Here is a 17,028-nt window from a genome sequence, read left to right as displayed (position 1 = left end):
CATTAAGCCTTTAAAGATGATAGCCCTGATGTTCCATTCACTAACTAACGAGCAATGACTCTCTTTTCTGGACCTGGTGTCTCATCCATTAAAAAAAAGGACACAAATAACACTCACCTTAGAGGACTGCTGTTAAGATTAGATGAAGAAACTCATACAAAGCACTTAGAAAAGAGCCTGCCATATAATAAGTGCTGCATTCAGTTCAGTTCAGTTCAGTCGCTCAGTCGTGTCCAACTCTTTGCAACCCCATGAATCGCAGCATGCCAGGCCTCCCTGTCTATCACCAACTCCCGGAGTTCACTCAGACCCACGTCCATCGAGTCAGTGATGCCATCCAGCCATCTCATCCTCTGTCATCCCCTTCTCCTCCTGCCCCCAATTCCTCCCAGCATCAGAGTCTTTTTAGATTACTTAAAAAAAAAAAAATCTTTGAATGTCAGTGTTTTAACTTCGGGTATTTCATGAAAATGATGAAGCAATACCTGCTTAGCACACTCATTGCTCCCTTCCCAGTATTTCCCTAGATTGTTACTGATCCATTCATCCACTGTTTATTAACAGTCTCCATGTAAGGGGCAAGGAACTGGACAGGCAGGATACAGTGTGCAGAGCGGATGCCCAGTCTCTTTCCTCACAGAGTCAAGTCTAGTTGGGAAGATACATGAAGAATAAGTGAGCAAATGAGTAGGTCAAATAATTATGGATTTTGATTAGTGCTGTAAAGGAAATCAGTGGGAGTGGTGGTAAAGAAGAAGAATAAACAGAGTCTCAGGTTAGGTGGAGGAGATGAAAAATGGCTTCTCTGAGGAGGTGCTGCGTGGGCTGGTTTATGAAAGCTGAGAAGAGTGGAAGCATGTTCTGAGCAGTAGGAATAGAAAAAATGTGTAAAGGCCGAGGCACTATCCAGGGACCAGAGTGGCTGGAGCAGAGTGAGAATGGAGGAGGAATCAGAGCATCAGTGGCTTGTTAAGTGTAAGGGTTAACATATTGTGGTTTGCATTTCGTAAAGATTCCTTTAGCTGTATTGAGATGAATTGAGAGATGAATTGGGATGAATTGAGAGAATAGCATGGAAACATATACATTACCATATGTAAAATACATAGCAAGCCTGGTGCTCTGTGGCAACCCAGAGGGTGCGATGAGGTGGGAGGTGGGAGGGGTGTTTAGGAGGGAGGCGGTGTGTGTCTACCTGTGGCTGATTCATGTTGATGTATGGGAGAGGCCAACACAATATCCTAAAGCACTTGTTGTCGTTGTTCAGTCGCTAAGTCATGTCCAACTCTTTGTGATGCCATGAACTGCAGGCAGCACACCAGACTTCTCTGTCCATCACTGTTTACGGAAGTTTGATCAAACTCGTGTCCATTGAGTCAGTGATATCATCCAACCATCTCATCCTCTGTTGCCCCCTTCACCTCTTGCCCTCAATTTTTTCTAGCATCAGAGTCTTTTCTAGTGAGTCAGCTCTTTGCATCAGGTGGCCAACATATTGGAGTTTCAACTTCAGCATCAGTCCTTCCAATGAATATTCAGGATTGACTTCCTTTAGGATTGGCTGGTTTGATCTCCTTGGAGTCCAAGGGACTCTTAAGAGTCTTCTCCAGCACCACAGTTTGAAAGCTCGAATTCTTCGGCACTCTGTCTTCTTTATGATCCAACCCTCACATCCATGTAAAGTAATTATCCTCCAATAAAAAGAGAGAGAGAGAGAAAAGAAATGTCAAAGAAAAAAGAGAGGTTGAAGAGTGTGGAGTGAGGATGATGGGAGCAGGGAGAGTGGTGGCATTCCCAGAGTCTAGGTAGGTAGGAAAGTTTGGTGGCTTGGACCAGGGTATTTGCTGTGGTGGTGGGAATGTGGTGGTGGGAATAAGGGGTGGCCTTGAGAGATGTTTTGGAAATCAGATTAATAGGATTTGCTGCAAATGGACTGGAACTGGGATATTAGAGATAGGAAAGAATTAAATTAGAGAAGTGAAAGTCCCTGCCTTAATTTTGATGATAAATATGATGGCTATTAAGTCAGTGCTGACAAAGGAACAATCTTTACATATTTAAGAGAAGATTTACCTATAATGCATGTAAATATAGGATCCTATACTGCATGATATGGGACAGAATCTATAGCTAGAAGAGTTGTATGATGTTTGGGAAATTTCTCTGCTTAATAGAAGAATATTAGGTAAATTTCCTAAATTTATTTCTTCTTGCTAGGTTGCCTTAGATGTATCACCATTAATTTTCCAAACTCTCCATCCCCTTATACATACTGTAGGTTATGGTTTCTAAATTACATGATATTTACAAAACACTTTATAATTCTAGAACTTTTTAAGCATTCTGTTATGAGCAATTTGAACTACTTATTTTCCTACCTTGAATCTGCAGCAAATAATAACCTCCCTTTATTGACTTCTTCATCTGCATACTGAAATTTAACAGTAGCACCTTCCTCGGTGGGTGTTTGTGAAAATTAAGCAACTCAGTACCTGTAAAGTTCTATGCAATGCCTGTCACATAGAATTCTTTCAATAAATTTTAGCTCTTACTATTAGTCTAGACAGGCTTCTTAGTAAATGTGTGCTTCAGCTTCTTCATCTGTGAAATAAAGATGGTTCCCTTCTCAGAAACCAGTGGAGAGTCTGGTTTATTACAGAATGCTGAGCCTTTCTAAGAAACCGTTAATCCAACAACAGGGTATTCAGTTCAGTTCAGTTCAGCCACTCAGTCAGGTCTGACTCTTTGCAACCCAATGGACTACAGCATGCCAGGCTTCCCTGTCCATCACTAACTCCTTTTTAATTGGAGGCTAATTACTTTACAATATTGTGGTGGTTTTGCTATACATTAACATGAATCAGCCGTGGGTCCCACCTTCTTCCCTATCCCATCCCTCGGGGTCATCCCAGTGCACCAGCCCTGAGCACCCTGACTAATGCATCAAACCTGGACTGGCGATCTATTTCACATATGATAATATACATGTTTCAATGCTATTCTCTCAAATCATCCCACCCTCGCCTTTTCCCACAGAGTCTAAAAGTCTGTCCTTTACATCTATGTCTCTTTTGCTGTCTTGTATATAGGGTCATTGTTACCATCTTTCTAAATTCCATATATATGCATTAATAATACACTATACTGATGTTTTTCCTTCTGACTTAACTTCACTCTGTATAATAGGCTCCAGTTTCATCCACCTCATTAGAACTGATTCAAATACACTCTTTTTAATAGCTGAGTAATATTCCATTGTGTATATGTACCACAGCTTTCTTATCCATTCATCTGCCAATGGACATCTAGGTTGCTTCCATGTCGTGACTATTGTAAACAGTGCTGAGATGAACACTCGGGTACATGTGTCTCTTTCAGTTCTGATATCCTAGGTGTGTATGCCCAGCAATGGGATTGCTGGGTCGTATGGCAGTTCTATTTCCAGTTTAAGGACTCTCCACACTATTCTCCATAGTGGCTGTACTAGTTTGCATTCCCACCAACAATGTAAGGGGGTTCCCTTTGCTCCGCACCCTTTCTAGCATTTATTGTTTGTAGACTTTTTGATAGCAGCCATTCTGACCAGTGTGAGATGCATCACCAACTCCTGAAGCTTGCTCAAACTCATGTCCATTGAGTTGGTGATGCCATCTAACCATCTCATCCTCTGCTGTCCCCTTCTCTTCCTGCCTTCAATCTTTCCCAGCATCAGGGTCTTTTCCAATGAGTCAGGTCTTTGCATCAGGTGGCCGAAGTATTGGAGTTTCAGCTTCAGAATCAGTCATTCCGATGAATATTCAGGACTGATCTCCTTTAGGATGGACTGGTTGGATCTCCTTGCAGTCCATGGGACTCTCAAGAGTCTTCTCCAACACCACAGTTCAAAACCACCAATTCTTCGGCACTCAGCTTTCTTTATAGTCAGCTCTCACATCCATACATGACTATTGGAAAAACCATGGCTTTGACTAGATGGACCTTTGTTGGCAAAATAATGTCTCTGCTTTTTAATATGCTATCTAGGTTGGTCATAGCTTTTTTGGGTGGTTCACACCAAAGGCACAAAACTTGGCTAATCACATTATGTGATACCAAACGTTGAAAAGTGTGAAAAGATATATTCCTTAAGGCAGTAAGTTTATTTTTTCAATTTTATGTACAATTTTACCTGCAGAGAATGGCCAGTACTTTATATGCATGAAGTGTTATTATTATTTCTTACCTATTTATACTGTGTTACATTCGGGAAGGATTTGAGGTGGACTACAGTAAGGGGCTCAGAGATCATAAATCATTAAAAGTAACAGAACTAAAGCAAGTAAAGGAAAGGGAAAAGTATATAGAGATTTTATAGATATTTTATGTTTTCTATAAGAATTTTTTCATGCAGTTATTTCCGGTTACTTTACAATCTTCTGTTTAAACTTCATAAAGTGTGTATCATGGAAAGGTAGCAAACATTGCCATCACGTCAGGAGTGTGAACATGTCACTGTCCTACTAAAGTCAGGGTTAGGCATCGTTGGCATAGGTGCTGATTAGTCAGAGGTTAGGCATTGCTGGCATAGGTGCTGATTGCTCCAGTATTTTGCTTTCCTCAAACACATACATTTTTCATCAATAATATTTTTTTCCTGCATCTTGAGTAACTTTGCAATTAACTTAATAGAGGAGGATATATTCAATAGTAAGAATTTTTAAAATCATCCCATCAAATCCATAACATATAAGGAAAGCAAAAAAAGAGGCAAATCACTCTGCTGATATGCACAAAATAACTTTATGCAGTTTTAAACAATTTTTATTATAATGTTTTTTACTTGGCATTATTTTCTAAGCATTTTTATATCTCTGTAATCTTTTGGCAATAGTATAAAACTACTGCCTTCCAGTCAATCAGACTGATGCCCTGTGACTTAATGAACCATTAAGTTATAATAACATTTAGGTCATTTCTGAATTTTTGTCTTTATGAATAATAATCCTGATACAAGCCTAGTTTATCCATCTTTTTGGATGACTTCCTTATAATACATTCTCAAATAGATTATTGAAAGCATCAAAGAATATGAATATAGTTGTATCTGACATATAAAACTGTCAGTAATGCAGGACATGTTTTGCCCCCTTTTTAAAACCTGGTGCTTTCACCTTTTCTACTTTCATGAGTATAAGTTGAAGAAAGTTTCTCATACTGATGCAGTGACTAAATTTTGCATTCTGGCAATCAAAGACAGTTGAAGTTATGCTATGTTATATTAATATTCTGTGCTATGATATCATATACTACACACATGGAAATATAATACTGATATAAAATATCAGTATTTACAGTATATTTATATACTGATATAAATAATGTGTATCACCCTACTGATGAATTATTTCATCATCATGCTAAAACTAATGATTTTGTTTTTTTAAATAAGCTTTTCTAGAAATAAGTAACACCACATAAATATAGTTAAATCTTGTAAGAAAACTCCATAAACTCTCTAAGTGTCATATACATAATCCATCTTTTATAGGAATACTATTTTGTAAAGGATCTCAAAAAATAGATAAACAGATTTAGTAAATAATTCAAAAGGTTGGGCCTTGCTCTTAGGAAGTTGTTATTTGAAGAATCATAAGCAGAATAGAGTGATCTAAAAATCGTAACATGGAAGACTTAGTGGGTGCAGAATATATTAAAAAGAAAAGTAATGAAGTTAAAAAAAGATAGAGATGCAGTTAAGCAGTGTAACATATGTTGGTGAGCAATTGTGTGATGTGTCTGTGGATGGCCATATAGTTTGTGGCTAAGGATCCTGGAGTTGGAATTTGACTGTTTGGATGACATTTCTGTCACTTGATAGCTGTGTGATCCTGGGCAGGCACTTAACCACTTTGCGTCTCAGTTTCTTCACCTGTAAAATGGAGAGAATGAAGTTACCTATCTTATGGGATTATTGTGTGATTAGTGCCTGGTACATAGTAAGTGCTTAATAAGTGCTTAAAAATTAGCATTGCAATTTTATTATCACTGTATAAGAACAGAAATATCCAAAATGACTTGTTTCTTTCAGTAAAGAATAATTGAGTAGAGACATTTAATTCTCTTTCATTTTGTAACACATAGATGACTCCAAGATATTTGCCCAGAGGATGTGAATTGAGCAGTATGTGGAAGACTACCGTCAACCCTTGCTATTGTTTACTCACTAAGTCATGTCCAACTCTTTGCAACTCCATGGATCGTAGCCTGCTGGGCTCTTCTGTCCTTGGGATTTCCCAGGCAAGAATACTGGACTGGGTTGCCATTTCCTTGTCCAGAAGATCTTCCTGACCCAAGGATTGAACCCACATCTCCTATTTGGCAGGTAGATTCTTTACCACTCAGCCACCTAGAAAGCCCCAACTCTCAACCATGTCTTCCACTAATTTGTCAAGTCCTACTATTATGCCATTCCTTTTATTGAGTTTTGCCCTACTCCCTTTATCACCATGTTTTGAAATGGAGAAAAGTGGCATATTACTTCACTATCTCCTTGGCATCAACAGGATTAGCAGAATTTCTTGAGCAGTCAGGACAACACAGGAGCCCATGCTGCTTCTAAAGGAAGGCATGGAGATGGGAAAAGAGGCCTGAGAGTGGCCTGTGGGACTGAAGGGGGTTCCTGCTGTGGAGGGAAGGAAGGTTGACATAGAGCTCCATACACTTTGGGGGTTTTGCATCTGGATATAACTAGAATGGGGGCTTCACAGGTGGTGCTGGTGGTGAAGAACCTGCCTGCCAATGCAAAAAATGGAAGAGCTGCAGGTTTGATCCCTGGGTCAGGAAGATCCCCTGGAGGAGGGCATGGCAGCCAATGCCAATATTATTGCCTGGAGAATCCCATGGACAGAGGAGTCTGCCGGACTCCTGTCCATGGGGTCGCAAAGAGTTGACTACAACTGAAGTGACTTAGCACGCACGCACACGTGACTAGAACGGACTTGAATCTCTGCAGAGGACAGATCCAGGAGCAATACGGTTGATCTGAACAAGAGATCTCTACATTACACTTGAAATGATGTTTTCCTACAACCAGTAATCTGTGATTTGCCCTTGGATCCGAGGGCAGGATCTGTTCCAAAGAACTTTGTAGGCAAGACCTCCTGATGGCAAAGAAAAAAAAAAAAAGGTAAAACCCAGCTGCAAAAGCATGCATTCTCAGTGAAATGAATGAGCAGAAAACTCTTGCCTTGACTTAGAAGGTTTTTTTTCAAAATTAAGTGACAGAACTATTTTTAGGTTCTTAAAAAATGTCATTCCTTTTTACTAAAGCATTTAGGTGCGTAAATGGCAACATATCTGGCTAGGAAAAAAAAGAATTTCCACCTAGAACAAGTTTATAGAAAGGTTAATCATACTGATAGAATAAAATAGACCAATTTTTACTGCAAAGAAGCATTTCAACATGCCGAATTACCAGAGAGGAGAATGTTTTCTCTTGATTTCCATTTTGGAGTTAAGTTTACAGAAAACAGTGTTCAACTCTCAAGGAAAAAGCATTTTGATTTTTTCCCCTCTTTTCCTTATAATGCAGAGATCTAGAACACTATTTTGTTATTGGTGTTGTTGATGCTTATATATTTTCTAAATGTCAAAAATAAGGGATTCTTCAATTTACTGGTAGATCATGTAACTCCTAGAGAATGATTACGCACATCTGCTCTGACCTCGCTTATCAGTCTCTGGAACTAGGACCATGTCGCTGTGGTTCTCAGTGCCCAGGAGCTACATAGCGTGGTCCTGCTGAAAAATCTACGGCTGTGTATCTTTGAGTCATTGGCCTTTCTGTCCCCGGAGAGCCTTCCTGGTTAACACCTGTCCACCCCTTTCACATGTCTTGACAGCTGTTTCCTAAGAGTTTCTGAGACCATCACGGCAATCTCAAAGTGCCACGTGTTTGAGGGTGTTCATCTATCTATTTCCTTTCTATAGAAGATGAAGCACAACCCACATTTAAAAATGCAATCCTTGGGATTTCCCTGGTGGCCCACTGGATGGAAGTATACCTTCCAATGCAGGGAACATGGGTTACATCCTAGGTCGGGAAGCTAGGATTCCACATGCCTCAGAGTAACTGAGCCTGTGCTCTTCAGCTAGAGAGAAGCCTGCACGCTTCAATTGAGACCCAACACAGTCATAAATAAATAAATGATCTTAAAAAAGTTCAAATCTTTATAAAATTTGAAGTTAATAAAGGTATATCAGTAAGAGGAATAGATTACTGCATCACTAGAAAAAGGAAGACAGCCTTTGATGGCATGTTCAAAGGTGAACTGCTTAAGATGGTCATTGAGCCTTAAAGAAGAATACATCGTTAGAAAGGATTAAGGTTTTGCTTCAGAGAGAAAAATAGTTTGGCTGCATTTTATAGTGTGTTATCTCATTGCTCACTCTGAAATTCTCCTCCCAGCCTTTGGGACACTTGCTTTATCATCTGTCAAGTCCAATTGGAGATGGGGGATTAGGAATGTTGTTGGCTGTTTCCAGCTCTGATTCAGCATTTTGGGAGCATGAGAGCCAGGAGAAACGTGTTGGTCTGCAAGCGAGCTGCTCACAGCAGCAGATGGTTGATGAAGGCTGGTCAGTAAATAGTGCTGAGTCCCAGAATGAGGCCACATGATACAGAGTTTAATAAACACAGTCCCAAGGTGAATTTTTTTAAAGAGTTATGCCATGTTTATTTTTCTTATAAGTTAAAAAGCCTTCCCAAGATGAATTTGAAGCAGAGACATAGAGCAAGATGACTTGATGTGGGCAGTAACATTCTATTTATCTCTGCTTCCCAAGTGTGACCCTATGAGGTAGGCATCTCTTGGGGTATGCAGCCAGGGACTGGAAAGATCTAATGACATACAAAAGAAATGCCCTCCAAGATATGCCCACATGAAGAGCGGCTCAGAACTGCAGTTTTAGAAGCCTGCCGTTGCTTCCCTCCATAATGCAGCAGAAGTAACATCAGGATCTGCTCTACTTCCTCCTCTTCCTTCCTCTTCTCCCTCTTCCTCTTTCTTCTCCTGCTTGTCTTTCTTCCGCATCTCCAAGTTTTATCTTTCATTTTTTTCAGCCAGGGATTAAAATTTGAATCTTGACTTCCAAAAACTTACTTTGTAATGGAAGTTCTATATACAAAGGCTAAATCAGTAGATGGAGAAGCTCAAGTAGGTAGAGATCAAGACAAGAATGTTACCTCTCTATGGTCTAATGAAGAAACAGTGCCCCTTTCCTATGATGTAGATTGCTTTTTTCCCCCCTCTTCATTTAAACAGTAAAAGTCCCCATTACTTCACAAAGGTGTCTCTTTTTTAAAAATTAATTTTTATTGGAGTATAGTTGCTTGTGTGTGTACATGTGTTCATTGCTCAGTCATGTCTGATTCTTTGTGACCCCATGGACTGTAGCTCACCAGGCTCCTCTGTCCATGGAATTCTTCAGCAAGAATACTGGAGTGGGAAGCCATTCCCATCTCCAGGGAATCTACCCGATCCAGGGATCAAACCAAGGTCTTCTGCATTGCAGGTGGATTCTTTACTGCCTGAGTCACTAGAGAAGTCCAAAAGTTGCTTAACAATGTTGTATTCGTTTCTGCTGTATAGCAAAGTGAATGAGCTATATCATCCGTGTGTGTGTGTGTGTGTGTGTGTGTGTATAAGAGAAGAAGAACTAAAGAGCCTCCTGATGAAAGTGAAAGAGAAGAGTGAAAAAGTTGGCTTAAAACTCAACATTCAGAAAACTGAGATCATGGCATCTGGTCCCATTACTTCATGGCAAATAGATGGGGTAACAGTGGCAGACTTTATATTTTTGGGCTCCAAAATCACTGCAGGTGGTGACTGCAGCCATGAAATTAAAAGACACTTATTCCTTGGAAAGAAAGTTATGACCAACCTAGATAACATATTAAAAAGCAGAGACATTACTTTGCCAACAAAGGTCTGTCTAGTCAAGGCTATGGTTTTTCCAGTAGTCATGTATGGATGTGAGAGTTGGACTGTGAAGAAAGCTGAGCGCCGAAGAATTGATGCTTTTGAACTGTGGTGTTGGAGAAGACTCTTGAGAGTCCCTTGAGATCCAACCAGTCCATCCTAAAGGAGATCAGTCCTGAATATTCGTTGGAAGGACTGATGTTGAAGCTGAAACTCCAGTACTTTGGCCACCTGATGCAAGGAGCTGACTCATTGGAAAAGACCCTGATGCTGGGAAAGATTGGGGGCAGGAGGAGAAGGGGATGACAGAGGATGAGATGGCTGGGTGGCATCACCGCCTCAATGGACATGAGTTTGAGTAAACTCCGGGAGTTGGTGATGGACAGGGAGGCCTGGTATGCTGCAGTCCGTGGGGTTGCAAAGAGTCGCACACGACTGAGCAACTGAACTGACTGACTGATACACATATTTACCCATTTGGCGGGAGTTCCTTCCCATTTAGATCACCACAGAGCATTGAGTTCCCTGGGCTATACAGTAGGTTCTCATTGTTACCTATTTCATACATGGTATCAATAGTATGTATATTGAAGAAGGAAACGGCAACCCACTCCAGTGTTCTTGCCTGGAGAATCCCAGGGACGGCGGAGCCTGGTAGGCTGCCGTCTATGGGGTCACACAGAGTCGGACATGACTGAAGTGACTTAGCAGCAGCATCAATAGTATGTATATGTCAATCCCAATCTCCCAATTCATCCCATTCTCCAACCATTCCCCATTGGTATACATATGTTTGTACTCTACGTCTGTGTCTCTGTGATGTATATAGCTATGGACCATGCTAGGCACTTTAAGCAGTGTCCTGCCCCACACCCCAGCCTTTATTCTATAAGTGTGCTCAGGATACTAGTTTACCAGAGAGCCATTAAAACTCAAAATAGCCTCATTTCAAGTATGGCTCTTAATTACTGACATGATAATAAACTGAAAAGTTAAAAATCCTTCTAGTCTTCACAATTATTCTCCAGCTTATAAACTCTGTCAATCATAGCATTCTCTTTAAAATACTATTCAAGAAATGTCAATTGCTACCTGAACTCTCTATTATGTTTCTACAGCAGAAATATTGTATATGTTGTTTAACAGAAGGGTGCATATGGAATAAAGGGGAGGATGGAAGCAATGTGAAATCTCCACCTTTTGAAATATTTAGGCGTTTGGTACCAGCCATCTGTGCTGGTTGTTGTGTGGGACCTGCCCAAACCCTTCATTTGGCTCAGTTGCTCTGCAGGCCAGCGGAACTTCCCCTTGGCTCATAGTCCAGTTGGACTTCAGCATCTGTCTCTTCATGCCCAGATTAAACACCTGCTGGCTTTTAAACCCTCTGAAGATCTTTGCCGCCCATTGAGTGAAGGGAAGTTGGAGCTTGGACAGCGCATTTGGGCAATTTCTGACACTACAACTAAATACACTGTACAAAATTAACGTTCTCTCTAACACAACTGCTGTACTAATTCTCTTTGAAATATTTCTGTAGAGGGAAAACAGCATCAGGTGTCAACCACCTGTCTCCCATAGTTGGGAGGTGAATTAAATCTTCCTCATGGGCCCAGAAGCCAGATCCTCACTTCTGCCAGTGGTCCTGTGAAAGACCGGGCTGCCTGGGTTCCCACTCCATGCACTGGGCTTTAGGGAAGACCAGGACACAGAGGACCAGAAACCTAAGGTTTCTAATGACCTTAGGTCATTGCCATCATGTTGAATGCAGGAATTGGCTTTGACAAATAAACACCACCATGTAAAGACTATCTCTCTTACAGTGTCTCCCCACAGTGCCATATTGTGAGCATGTCATATCTCTTGCCCACTTCCTGCCCTTAGCTGGCTATGCTGTGCTATAAGTTGGCATTGTTCGTTTTTTTTTTTTTTTAATAATTCTGTTATTCACAATAGTCTACATTTTCCTGAGAATATCTGTGAAGAATTCAGATGTCTCCTTGTCCTTGTCTTGTGTGTAATCTATAGTTACTAACCCATTAAACACACTGTTCTATGTCTGTATTTGTTTCATCTTTGAAGGGATGTAGATATAGAATCGAGTGCTGCAGCATTTAAGAAAGCTCATTATAAAATACCCTCTGGTCTATTTGAGTGTCTCTATTAGAGGCTTTTAGGTCTCTGTGCTAACATGCATGCCTTGATGGGAATGAAACATTTTTTCCTTCTAATTTCTAATTTTATTATAGTTGAATCACAGTGTTTGTATCTTGAAGGAATTTTTGCACTAGTAGAGGATGGAGCCTTGTTCCTCTCATTAGCCCGTCTACTTTGACCCTTTCCCTTTTTGTTCTTAGGAACCCCCAAAGCGGTTCAGGAGTCTTGTTCTGCTTCCACTCATATACTTTCAATAAATATTTCCACAACTGCGTGCATGCTTAGTCGTGTTTGACTCTTTGCGACCCCATGGACTGTAGCCCTCAAGGCTCCTCTGTCCATGGGGTTTTTCCAGGCAAGAACACTGGAGTGGGTTGCCATTTCCTACTCCAGGGATTTCCATTAATACCAAATGGGAAAATGCTTGCAGATGTGTTCTGAGACTGTCAACTGAATCAAATGTTTGTGTGCCAAACATGAAAGGGTGAGTTAGTGAGAAAACTTGTGCCTCTCATCTCTCTCCCTGATCCAGCTCCGAGAGCATTGGGAATGTGCAGAAGACTGCACTCCATAAGAAAACATTTTATGAAATATGTTTCACAGCAGCCATCGTGTTCTGTTTTTCAGAGGGCTTCATTTCTCACCTTCCTCAGATTGGCTATGGAGCTGGAATGTAGATTAGGAATATCCATCCATGCATGGCTAGGTAATATTCACAGGTTCTTAACCCATTCTCCTTTAATTTTATATGTTGTTTTAGAAAAATTAGTAACTGTACATGAATAGTTCTATTTTTCTAGCCATTATTACACATGATCCTGTCTACTCCTCATTCATCCTTGAGCATGTAATTTAAGTGTCTTTTAGTTTTATGAACCTTTCTTTTCTGCCCCTTCCCCATCTTCTCAGACTTTACTTGTCACGGTCTCCCAGAGTTAAAGAAACTATAATCTTTTCCCATAAATAAGTTCCAAGCATTTCCAAAGAAGGAGGAAAAGAGGGCATTTTAGGGAAGCAAAGTTCTTTGCTTTGAATGACTTCTTAACTAACCAAAATGGAAGTAAAGATTCCCAAGAGTGGAAGAAATTGAGATCTTCTCTTCCACAAAGTTGCACAAAACAAATTAAATCTGACTCCAGGTTTCTTGACTCTGGACTCTAAGAAAATTATCCCAGCCATTTAGGGGAGGGCTTCCGTTTTCTCATTCCCAATTCGCCCCAAACCCTAGCCTCCCGCTGCTCACAATCCCGTCCATTCCTTTAGGGCCACGTGGATGACTCAGGCTCTCATGCCTGTCAGGATTCACTGGCCTACGAGTGCAGATTGTCCAAGCCTGCACTGTCCCTTGGAATCCCAAAGCTTTGTGAGTTTTATGCCACTATGGCACAAAAATCAGTTCAGTCTAGGAGCCCTGGTTCCTGGGATACAGCTTCCCTTAATGGTTTAACCGAGGCAGTTCACCCAGATGTCTGCACCCTTCCCCTCCACAGAGTGGCCCTTCCCCAGGGGCTAGCGCTGGATCCACTTCCTTTGTAGAATCAACCCTAGCCTTGAGGATTCTTCCCTCAACTTGATACTTCTATGCCCTCCTATCTTTATCAGGCTGCCTTCTTTACCCCTGACACAATCCACTCCAGGGGATTCAAGAAACAATTTAGCCCTCTGTTTAGTCCTTTGTTTTCCTTCCCAATAGTTCTTATGCCAGAGAACTCAAAGGCTAAGAGGAAAAAATATAGGGGGAAACCCAGATATCTAAATGCCTTAATAAATTATTTCACTATCAACATAAAGTAAACCCTAGTCTCTTTTTAGCCAGTCTTTCTGAAATTAATGTAATATCTGTCTTACTCAAGAAATAAAGGATCCAAGGTCAGTCTGACCTCTTATTCCTTCTAAGGGAATATATCAACAACTGAGTCATTAAACAAAGCCCATTCTGCCTTTCTTACTCATAGAACTTCATTAGGTTTATCTAAAATGTGCTTGAAAAATAATCTAATTTATCTTGCTCCAAGTAATTTAATTAGAATTCAATTAAATTCAGCAGAATGCATACATCATTGTAGATGTTGCACCTTGATTCATTTTATTTGCTATTTTTACTTTAAAGATGCAGTGGAGTTGTTTAGCCCTGCAGTAGCCTATCCACAGTAATCTATTTCATGCATAAACTAACTGGTCCTCAGGAGCACGAAGGGAAACAAAATGTGTCCATCATTATGCATACCACACGCAACTCATTTGAATTTAATCTCTTTGGCAGCGTGTACGCTGGGAAGACAGGTACTTGATGTATCAGTTCACTATACTTCCGAAACAGAGACCTTTCTAGCCCCTCCCTTGTTTTTCTTTAGACACACACACACACACACACACACAAATAGATCAATAAAGGAAAAAAGTGATATTCAGATTCTATCCAAGTCACCTTCACAGTCACTATCAAATCTTTAAGGTGTCAGTCCAAAAGCACAGGCAACAGAAGCAAAAATAAACACGTGGGACTACATCACACTAAAAAGCTTCTGCACAACAAAGGAAACAGTCAACAAAATGAAAAATGCAATCTGCAGAATGGGAGAAAACATTTGCAAATCGTGTATCTGGTAAAGGGGATTAATAGCCAAAATATATAAGGAATTCATATAACTCAATAGTAAACAAAAGTGAAAACCAATTTTAAAACAATGTCCAAAAGACCCAAATAGACACTTTTCTGAAGAAGACATGTAAATGGTCAGTAAGCATATGAAAACATGCTCACCATTATTAATCGCGGAGGAAATGCAAATCAAAGCATAATGAGGTAGCTAGCACCTCACACCTGTTTGAATGTGTATTATCAAAAAGATAAGAGATTACAAGTGTTGGCAAGGATGTAGACAAAAGGAAACTCTTGTACACTGTTGATAGGAATGTAACTTGGTACCTTCATTTTGGAAAACCATATGAGAATATGGAGGCTCCTCAAGAAATTAAAAATAGAACTACAATATGATCCAGCAAACCCACACTGAGTACATATTCAAAAGAAATGAGACTAGTATCTCAAAGATGAATCTGCACTCCTGTGTTCATCATGCATTATTCATGATAGCCGCAATATGGAAACAACCTAAGTAGCCTCAGTGGACATATGTATACACACACGGACATACACACATTTATCCCAGGTGGCGCTAGGGACAAAGAATCCGCCTGCCAATGCAGGAGACATAATAATGCAAGTTTGATCCCTGGGTCAGGGACGATCCCCTGGAGGAGGAAGTGGCAACCCACTCCAGTATTCTTGCCTGGGAAACCCCATGGACAGGGGAGCCTGGCAGGCTACAGTCCATAGGATCGCAGAGTTGGACACGACTGTGGTGACTTATCATGTCTATATATAAATATCATACCTGTCTCTCTATCTATATGTCTCAGGCTGTCGTGCATATCCAAACACATTGGGCTCCCAGGATGCATATTTTCCAAGCCTTCACTGTCCCTTGGAATCCAGAAGCTTTTATCTAAGGAGCATTAGGTGGTTTCAAGAAGTTACGCTGGAAGAAATGGGGTTGGGGGGAGGAGTAGGAAATATACCTATAGCAAAAAAAAGTTAGAATTAAAATTGGAATGTTTGTTTTTAGCTCTTGAAGTTTTACATAATTTCCCTGTTAGTGGAACTTTAAAAAAAAAAATAAATGAAGGCATTCCCTTTTTAAAAAAAATTGGAAAGACAGTATCTCAGCATTGTTTCCTTTGGCATTTTGCTGCATTCTTATAGGATGTGCTCTGTTTCTTGGATACTTTAGAATCATCGCTGCAGGCTTTACTAGGTGACACAGCGAGCTAGGTGAAATGTGTGAAAGATCTGAGATTGCCTGGATTTACCTAAATCTTGAAAAGGAAGGAAAGGTGGTTGGTAAACGGTTTCTGTTCAAGACACTGAATGACTGTGTCCCCAGAAGTCCTCATTGTAAAAGGGCCAGACGTGATTGAAGCCATGGTGAAGGTTAGGAAGGGACCTCGCCCTACCCTTTCCTACTCTGGGGACTGGATTTCATGAAGTCGGTTGTCTCAGAGCACACCTCATGACTTCAACAGCATTTCTCAGGAAGCTCAAGGAGGAGAATGATGAGTGTACAGTTTGTGTTTACCTAAGTGGCCCTTCATTTTTCTTTTCCTCTTTTTTCTTAAAGAACACGCCTTGGGGGCCAGAGACTGGTTTTCAGTCATCACTTCAGCAGCCACTCCGCTTACAAGAATAAACTGATCTCTGTTACATAGAACATGAATTTAGTGAGAATAAAAACACTCAGAACATAAACAATATGGCACCATTGGCTTGTAATCTGCCTGATATTTCTGTTTGGCCTGACGTGTTTACCATAATGCTTGTCTTGATACCTTTTAAAAAGTTGAAATATTCTGTACCTCACAAACCATCCTGAGTTGTCTTTGAATGGCTTTCCCAGGGGGCACTAGTAGTAAAGAACCTGCCTGCCAATGCTGAAGACGTAAGAGGCAAGGGTTCAATCCTTGGGTCAGGAAGACTCCCTGGAGGAGGAAAAGATAACCCACTCCAGTATTCTTGCCTGAAGAATCCCATGGACCTTGTGGGCTGGAGTCCATAGGGTTGCAAAGAGTCAGACATCACTGAAGTGACTTAGCTCAAACTTGTCTTTGTACAAATTCCTCAGTTTAATACTCTTATTTTCTCTTTTTCCACCAGCCCCACTCCTACCTCAAGTCTTAAAAATTTAAAAATCCTCCTTCGATTGCCTGGCCTCAGGAGGTCCCTGTACTACCTCTCACGCCAGTCTGTCCTTCTGTCCTCTTCCATCTTAATGGCAGCTGAGAACCTTTTGGTATTTCCCATTTGTGGACATCCCTTCCTTCTGATCTTCTAATTGCCATTTCCTCTTTAACCCTG

This window comes from Oryx dammah, unplaced genomic scaffold (genome assembly GCF_014754425.2).
Source record: "Oryx dammah isolate SB20612 unplaced genomic scaffold, SCBI_Odam_1.1 HiC_scaffold_4, whole genome shotgun sequence".
NCBI classification, from domain to species: Eukaryota; Metazoa; Chordata; class Mammalia; order Artiodactyla; family Bovidae; genus Oryx; species Oryx dammah.
The sequence above is the reverse complement of the archived record's forward strand: the minus strand, read 5'-3'. Positions refer to the sequence as shown.